Source organism: Herpailurus yagouaroundi, unplaced genomic scaffold (assembly GCF_014898765.1).
Source record: "Herpailurus yagouaroundi ecotype Mexico unplaced genomic scaffold, PumYag 28, whole genome shotgun sequence".
NCBI lineage: Eukaryota > Metazoa > Chordata > Mammalia > Carnivora > Felidae > Herpailurus > Herpailurus yagouaroundi.
Genome location: NW_024412376.1, coordinates 33,894,513 through 33,904,459, shown reverse-complemented (window position 1 = coordinate 33,904,459; position 9,947 = coordinate 33,894,513).

The following is a 9,947-nucleotide window of genomic DNA, read 5'->3' as shown; positions in this document are numbered from 1 at the left end:
TCACAATCCCAGACTTTAGCCTCTACTACAAAGCTGTCATCATCAAGACAGCATGGTATTGGCACAAAAACAGACACATAGACCAATGGAATAGAATAGAACCCCCAGAACTAGACCCACAAACGTATGGCCAACTCATCTTTGACAAAGCAGGAAAGAACATCCAATGGAAAAAAGACAGTCTCTTTAACAAATGGTGCTGGGAGAACTGGACAGCAACATGCAGAAGGTTGAAACTAGACCACTTTCTCACACCATTCACAAAAATAAACTCAAAATGGATAAAGGACCTGAATGTGAGACAGGAAACCATCAAAACCTTAGAGGAGAAAGCAGGAAAAGACCTCTCTGACCTCAGCCGTAGCAATCTCTTACTCGACACATCCCCAAAGGCAAGGGAATTAAAAGCAAAAGTGAATTACTGGGACCTTATGAAGATAAAAAGCTTCTGCACAGCAAAGGAAACAACCAACAAAACTAAAAGGCAACCAACGGAATGGGAAAAGATATTTGCAAATGACATATCGGACAAAGGGCTAGTATCCAAAATCTATAAAGAGCTCACCAAACTCCACACCCGAAAAGCAAATAACCCAGTGAAGAAATGGGCAGAAAACATGAAGAGACACTTTTCTAAAGAAGACATCCGGTGGCCAACAGGCACATGAAAAGATGTTCAGCGTCGCTCCTCATCAGGGAAATACAAATCAAAACCACACTCAGGTATCACCTCACGCCAGTCAGAGTGGCCAAAATGAACAAATCAGGAGACTATAGATGCTGGAGAGGATGTGGAGAAACGGGAACCCTCTTGCACTGTTGGTGGGAATGCAAATTGGTGCAGCCACTCTGGAAAGCAGTGTGGAGGTTCCTCAGAAAATTAAAAATAGACCTACCCTATGACCCAGCAATAGCACTGCTGGGAATTTATCCAAGGGACACAGGAGTGCTGATGCATAGGGGCACTTGTACCCCAATGTTCATAGCAGCACTCTCAACAATAGCCAAATTATGGAAAGAGCCTAAATGTCCATCAACTGATGAATGGATAAAGAAATTGTGGTTTATATACACAATGGAATACTACGTGGCAATGAGAAAAAATGAAATATGGCCTTTTGTAGTAACGTGGATGGAACTGGAGAGTGTGATGCTAAGTGAAATAAGCCATACAGAGAAAGACAGATACCATATGGTTTCACTCTTATGTGGATCCTGAGAAACTTAACAGGAACCCATAGGGGAGGGGAAGGAAGAAAAAAAAAAAAAAAGAGGTTAGAGTGGGAGAGAGCCAAAGCATAAGAGACTGTTGAGAACTGAGAGCAAACTGAGGGTTGATGGTGGGTGGGAGGGAGGAGAGGGTGGGTGATGGGTATTGAGGAGGGCACCTTTTGGGATGAGCACTGGGTGTTGTATGGAAACCAATTTGACAATAAATTTCATATATAAATAAAAAAAAGAAAAGAAAAGATTTTTTCATAGTTTATATGATACAGAAAACTTCTCCTAGTTTCTACATATTTAAGCAGGCATCTGTTTATAGCTTCTTTTAAAATACCCTGTGTGCTCCTTAAGAATCTGTCTTCCCTTCTAGTTGGTTGAGTACAGAAATAACAAAACCAGAAAACCAAAACCGATTGAAAATACAAAGAAGTTGAGCTGTCAAAGGTAGACTAAGAAAAAGGGAATATTTATCTAAAGGGGGTTCTAAAGAAGAGACAAATGAAAAGAAAGAAGCAAAATAGATGATTTTTTTCAGTCTGGTAAATAATCCTTCGGATTGTAGAAACAACTTAAGTCCTGATCAATAAGAAGACACTGAGATGTATTATGGAAAAACTGCAGAACAACAAAGATGAAGATAAAAATATTAAAATGAGCAGTGATAAATCACAAATTATAGACAATAAATCACAGGGGTTATGATTTGACAGCAAACATCACATTAGCCAAACTTGAGTGCAGGAAAAAAATTATGATCATGATACTCTGAGAGAAAATAGCTATCAACCTAAAGTATCCTTCAATAGTGAGGATAAAATAAAGATTTTTGATACAAGGGTGACTTGCTACTCACAGAACATTGCTGAAAGAACCATTAAAGAATGGAATTTGTTAAGAAAGAAACTAGACCCAGAAAACAGCTATAATTAAAAAAAAGAAGTTGGTAATATATAAAATATAGTAACAGTTTAATGACTATAAAAAGAAATTTCAGGCTTTAAATACAAAAGGGAACTCATATACCAAGCAAAACTTACAATGGAGGATAGATTAAAGCATTCTAAATTCTTTGTTATTTAGGAAGAAAACAGAAATATTGATTAATGTGCATCTTTATTAAGTCAAATACACGCATTAAAAATTTAAGAGTAGTCAGTAAGAGAGTAGGAGCCTAAACTCAGCTGGAAAAGAGACGAATGAACTATAAGATGCATTTGATGGTATTATTTGGAATGCAGTACAAAGAGTAAACATATATAAAGAAAAAAGAGTTTGTTACGAAGAGATTTCAGAAAGTCTAACATCCCACTAAGTAGAGTTCCAGAATCAGAGAAGATTGGTAGAGAAAACATTTGAAGATACACTGAGAGTATGTTAGAGGCGAAAGAAGATTATAATCTGCAGATCCAAGAAATCAAAAAATAAAAGTTTGTCTACATTGTGTGAGACTGTATTATTATTCCCAAATGTTTTCTGCTCCTTGCTAGGGAGGAAAACCATTTCTCTATCCAATTTCTATTGAGTTTGGCAATATAACCGGCTGTAGTTAATGAAATGGAAGTAGAAGTGACATTAAGTCTCTTTGAAGTTGAAGCCTTAAGCAAGGGAATTAAAAGCAAAAATGAACTGTTGGGACCTCATCAAGATAAAAAGCTTCTGCACTGCAAAGGAAACAATCAACAAAACTAAAAGGCAACCGACGGAATGGGAAAAGACATTTGCAAATGACATATTGGATAAAGGGCTAGTATCCAAAATCTATAAAGAACTCACCAAACTCCACACCCGAAAAATAAACAATCCAGTGAAGAAATGGACAGAAGACATGAATAGACACTTCTCTAAAGAAGACATCCGGATGGCCAACAGGCACATGAAAAGATGCTCAACGTCACTCCTCATCAGGGAAATACAAATCAAAACCACACTGAGATATCACCTCACACCAGTCAGAAGGGCTAAAATGAACAAATCAGGAGACTTTAGATGCTGGAGAGGATGTGGAGAAACGGGAACCCTTGTGCACTGCTGGTGGGAATGCAAACTGGTGCAGCTGCTCTGGAAAACAGTGTGGAGATTCCTCAAAAAATCAAAAAATAGATCTACCCTATGACCCAGCAATAGTACTGCTAGGAATTTACCCAAGGGATACAGGAGTGCTGTTGCATAGGGGCACTTGTACCCCCAATGTTTATAGCAGCACTTTCAACAATAGCCAAATTATGGAAACAGCCTAAATGTCCACGAACTGACAAATGGATAAAGAAGATGTGGTTTATATATACAATGGAATACTACTTGGCAATGAGAAAGAATAAAATCTGGCCATTTGTAGCAACGTGGATGGAACTGGAGAGTGTTATGTTAAGTGAAATAAGTCAGGCAGAGAAAGACAAATAGCATATGTTTTCACTCTTATGTGGATCCTGAGAAACTCAACAGAAGACGATGGGGGAGGAGAAGGGGGAAAAAAAGTTACAGAAAGGGAAGGAGGCAAACCATAAGAGACTCTTAAATACTGAGAACAATCTGAGGGTTTGATGGGGGTGGGGGGGAGGGGAAGTGGGTGATGGGCATTGAGGAGGGCACCTGTTGGGATGAGCACTGGGTGTTGTATGGAAACCAATTTGACAATAAATTTCATATAAAAAAGTAATAAAGCCGAAGCCTTAAGAGATAGCATGTTTTGTCACGTATTCCTTCTCTTCTGCCATGATTATTGAAAATGCCCTAATAAAGGCTTGTCTATCAGCTTGGATCCCAGACAAAGGAAGACATGGAGAAAAGCCACAGTCAAACCACAATGGGCCTGGACCCTCACTGAGATATAAACATTTGTTGCTATAATCTACTGATATATTTCCAAGTTTTTTGTTGCTTTTCTTTTTTTTTAATGCAATTTCAACTAGCTGAGCATTTCTCTTTGGGGAAAAATTTTGTTCCTCTGGGGATATTTGCCAATATCTGGCTACATTTTTGATATGCACAATTTGGGGAGGGAGATGGTGATGTTGCTATGGGCATCTATTGGGTGGAGGCCAGGGATTTCTACTAAGCACCCTACAAGATAAAAGATGCCCTCCACAGCCAGGAATTATCCAGCCCCAAATGTCACTAGATTGAGTAGGTTGAGGACCTCTGGCCCAGCCTATCCTAATAGTTACATGCACAAAGATATATTCTAGTGAAACTGCAGATCTCCAAAGACACAGAGGTCTTAAAAGGAATTGACTGATTACAATCAAAGGAATATCAATTGGACTGTCAGCTAATTTTCAACAGAAACCAGAAGACAGTGGAATAATACTTCAAAACTCTGACACAAAATAACGACGAACACAACACAGAATTGTATACCAACAATCTTTAGACATAAGAGCAAACTAACAATGACGTTTGCACAGCAACAAAAACTAGGACATTTGCTGCAAATAGTCTTTAAGGAAAAAGTATATTCCAGCCTCTTTCTATCCCCAAATTAATCCTAGTTGAGAGGTCTAATGTGCAAGAAGCAATAATGAGCAAGCAAAGTAGTAAATAGGAGGACATATTTAAATAAATATTGAGTACTTAAAACAGTAACTTGTAGAGTCAAAAAGAAATGAAAGCAAAGTTAAAATACATGATAACTAAATCAGAGTTAAATTGCTCAAGATCCTTGTATTATTTGAAGTCTAATAGAGTGTAGTATAGAAATTAAAACTTCTACGGTCTCTGAGTCTTAAAATACATGAAACCACACTTGGCAGAGATACAAGAGAAATTGACCAATCTACGGATCACGGTGGATTTTCACTCCCACACATAACTCATTGCACTCGCCACACCCAGAGAACTTGCTAAAATGAAATTGTAAGGCCAGTCTTGGAAATACTAAAAAGAACAATAGGCTTCTTTTCAGTTTCGTTGTATACATTTTGTCAATCCAAGGACAAAAATTGGACTAACACCTAGATGGAAAACTGTCAGTTAATAGAACATACATTTTTGAATACATAGTGAAGAGCCGTGTCCACATTATTTCTGAGTCAGACTCTGGCTACTATGTGGCTTGATGTTGACATGATTGCATCTAAAATGAATGGTTCTCATGCATTCATTAGTAATGTGCAGTCATAAGACAAAAAGCATTTTAACTTATTTTTTTTTTATTATGTGACACAATTAGTGTAACAGTCATCATTTGAAACCACTGGGAACATTATAAGATATACCAATTATATACAAAACCAACGGAAATTTAAAGAATACATTTCCTATTCATCTACTCTACGTCTCTCTATACTTCAGCACAGGCAAGTAACAGTCAGATAGAGTTAAAGATTAAGCTTATAATGATGATGTATAGTTTCTAATTTTAATATCAAGGTCCATGGAGAGAAGCTAGAGAACAGATTAAAATTATAAAAAGAATATTAAACATGCAGTTCTGGCAGGATACAAATTGATTTCACAGAGCACTTCAGTAGAGAGGTTGATGAGAACTTGTTAGACTAGTTTCATCTGTGAAATTAATAGCCTTCATATGTTTCTTTTACTCTTCATTTATTTGCCCCAAAGCATTGCACAGTTGATAAGTTGACACGTTAGATAAGTAGCTGTTTTTCTCAGACACACAGTCTAAATGGCCTTTGGGATTAAACATAGCTGGACATGCTAGTCTTTATTTTCGTGTTTTAGTGCAGCGCAAGACATGAAATTAACAAATGAAAAAAATCTATTTTTCTTTCCTAGCTTGACGAAATGAAAGAAAATAATTTCGGTTTTTCTCTGTGCGAAACTAGCAATCGTTTTTTGAAATATTACCCCATGTTTTTCTAAGTTTTATTTGGGATGGTGATGTGCTAGTAACAAATTCACTCAGTACCATAAATTACTATTTCATATTTTATTTTCACACTTAATTTGTCTTTGGGAAAAACAGCTAACGCTAGACTTTGCCAAGTCTTCAAAGCGACTTCTAGATTGCTTCTACAGCTCCCTTTGCAAATCTGTGCACTACCCACACTTTATTCTGAGAACTGAACTGTGAAAGCTCTTACATGCAGTTGTCAAAGAAATAAATGAATTAAAACTGGCAGGAAAAGAAAACATAATTACAACAGTAAAAAAGAAAAACACACACACACACACACAACACAAAACATTTTCAAGAGTTTATCAGGAACCATACAAGTAAGTGGCATGCGGGGGGCGCCTGGGTGGCTCAGTCGGTTGGGCGTCTGACTTCGGCTCAGGTCATGATCTCATGGTCCGTGGGTTCGAGCCCCACGTGGGGCTCTGTGCTGATATCTCGGAGCCCCGGAGCCTGCTTCAGATTCTGTGTCTCCCTGTCTCTCTGCCCCTCCCCTGCTCATGCTCTGTCTCTCTCTGTCTCAAAAATAAATAAAACATTTAAAAAAATAAAACAAGAAACAAGTAAGTGGCATGGGATTTTCATCTAATCCTTTAAAAAAACGCCAAAATAGGTGATATTATTAAACTCATGTTATAAGACCGTGTGTGTGGCTCAGTCCGTTAAGCGTCTGACTTTGGCTCGGGGCATGATCTTGCAGTCTGTGAATTCAAGCCCCGCATTGGACTCTGTGCCGACAGCTCAGAGCCTGGAGCCTGCTTCGGATTCTGTGTGTGTGTCTCTCTCTGCCCCTCCCCACCCCTCAGAAATAAATACACATTAAAGAAATTTAAAAAAAGAAACTCATTTTATAAATTGGGAAATGTGTACTAAAAAGTTTTCCTTCAGCGCAAAGATAAGTGGGCCCTTAATCCCCAGTTACTGAGAAGTAGCCTCTAAAGTCTTGGAACTTCCTGAGTGGTTGGCATGTTTTTGTGATTTACCGTGAGACCTCTAAAACCACACCTGATAGTTTATGCTAATAAGATGATTCAGGATGGGAGCATGCCATTCAAGATGGACTAACCATATGATCAGAGGGTTGGGGCTTTGGGTCAAGTGACATCAGTTCAACTTTCTGGGAGACAGGAGCTGGAGATTGAATTCAACCACATGGTCAATGATCTAATCAGCCATGATTACATAATGAAACCCTACTAAAAACTGAACAGTGAGCTCTGGTGAGCTTCCGGGGTTGACAATACTCTGTGCATGTCTCTGAGGACAAGAAAGCTTCATATTTGGAATCTTCCCAGATTCCACTCTGTGTCTCTTAGTTTGGCTGATTCTGGTTTGTGTCCTTTGGCTCTAATAAAATCGTAATATTAAGTATACATAAGAGTAAGCATGTACATAATAAGTATATATAACTTTCCTGAATTCTGTGAGTTCTGACAGATTATCAGTCCTGAAGGTAGTTGTGAGGACTCCCTCCCCTCCCCAAATTTATAGCCTGGTGCTGTGAAATGAGAGTGGTCCTGGGGACTCTCAGCCTCACAGCTGGTGTATGAAATAGGGACAGTTTTGTGGGGACTGTTCACCCGGACTTTGCAGTCTGTCAAGTGATTATTACAACATTTGTAATTCCAAAATAACCATGAAATACATCTTGGTTGTGAAAATATTTGAAACAGGTTTTCACAACTTGTGTGAAACACTAGAATGCCTCAAGGTCCGCGGATCTCATCTGGGAGTGTGTTTCTAGGGACTTTTTGCAGAAATGGGTCCATGCTTTCATTCTTGCTTCAATGACTGAGAAACTCAAGGGGCACTTATGTAGCCATGGCCAGGAATACGAACCAGGCTGAAAAATGTGGAGCAGACTCATGGGGACACATCAACCTGTCACAAGTGTGACTACGTACACCATGGAAAGAGGTAGACAGCTGTCAGTTTATAAATGCAAATATAAAACACACAACAAGTTGGTTAAGTCACTTCTGTTCCCTAATCCTAAGTACTAATTGCCTATGCTGCTGACCAAATGTGTTGGTTATTTATTCAGTTTTAAGGAGTCTTTAACACTTAATTTCAGTACTCTTTAAATTTTGTAAGAATTGAGTGAAATATATTTAATTTTGTTGCTTTAGTAAGCAATAGAGACATTAGCTTTGAGTGTTTCTAGAATAATGTTATCGATATGATTGAAAATAGACATTTACAAAACTTTATTAGCCCATCTTCAGCAAATTAATTTTTATTCATGTTTGTAATGCTTACTTTTTATGTATTTAGAAAATTCATTTTATTTATACTGGAATTTATATTTTCCTTAAGTCCCTGGAACTTAAAAGATTTATGGATTTACTGTAGGACATCATTTTGCTATTCTATGAGACCACATAGAGACCCAGAATAGCTGATAAAAATGTAAGTATGACCAAACCACTAAGGAAATACAGGTTCTCTGGTACTGAACCAGATATTAAGAACCATAAACTAATATCGTTTCATCTGTGCTACCTAAAAGCTGGAAAAGTAGGGAAACTAATGCTTGGAGGCCACGATCTGTATAGAAAAGAAAGTTAATTGCATCACATCATTCTATTCCATTGCTTAGAAATAGAGATCCACGTGGGGAAAAATGCACTTTACTTTTATTAGAGAAAAGATGGCTTTATCTCCCGTTTCACTTCAGTCAACTCCTAAGGGTTGGGAAACACTGTAAGTGCAGTGAGTTTAAGCGTGCTCATAATTAGGCTTCCAAAGCTAATGGTGAGAATAAGCCACTGAATTGGTTCACTAGGCAATATTTTTCAATTCACCAACTGATCGTAACTTTATTACATACAATGGGAGGCTTTGCCGTATAGCATGACATCAAAGTAAGCAAATTATCTATGTTTTGTTTGATCCAAGCAGACCAAGAAATCACTACTTGCCCTTGCGGCATAGTTGGGTTACAGTATCAGTGGCTTGCCAGGTTTTCGTTTGGACTGCAAAGTCTTACTGGACCAGATGGCTTCGTGGGGAATTCTATCAAACATTTAAAGAAGAATTAATTCTATTTCTTTTCAAATTCTTCTACAAAACTGAAAAAGAGAGAGAACTTCCTGACCCAATTCTGTGTTGCCAGCATTATCATTGCCAGCAAAAGACACTGTAAGAAAAGAAAAGTGCGGGCCAATATCCCTTATGAATATTGATGTAAAAATCTTCAACAAAATGCCAGAAAACAAATTAAGCAGTGTATGAGAAAGATTATTTACCATGACTCAGGAACATTTTTCTGTAATTTAGAGATGGTTCAGCAGGTGAAAATCAATCAGTGTAATAAGCCACATTACTAACATGGAGGAAAACCACATGACCGTCTCAATTGATGCAGAAAGAGCATTTGACAGAACGCATGATAAGAACACTCAACGAACTAGGAATATAAGAAAACTACACCAGCATAATAAAGTCCACGTATGAAAAACCCACAACCAATATCATGTTCAATGGTGAGAGATGGGGGGAAAGCTTTTCCTTGAAGACCAGGGACAAGACAAAGATGTTCACTCTCCCCACTTCTATTCGACATAGAACTGGGCATCCTACCCAGGGCAAATAGGCAAGGTAAAAGGATAAAAAACATCCAAATTGAAGAAGAAGAAATAAAATGATCTCTCTTCGCAGGTGACATGGTCTTAGAAAACCCTAACCATCACACACACACACAGAAAATATTAGAGCTAATAAATGAACTCAGCGAAGTTGCAGGATACAAAGTCAACACACAAAAATCAGTTGCATTTCTGTACACTAACAATAAATAATTCAAAAGGAATGCTATGAAAACCAATTCTATTTACAATACCATCAGAAAGAATAAAATACTTAGGAA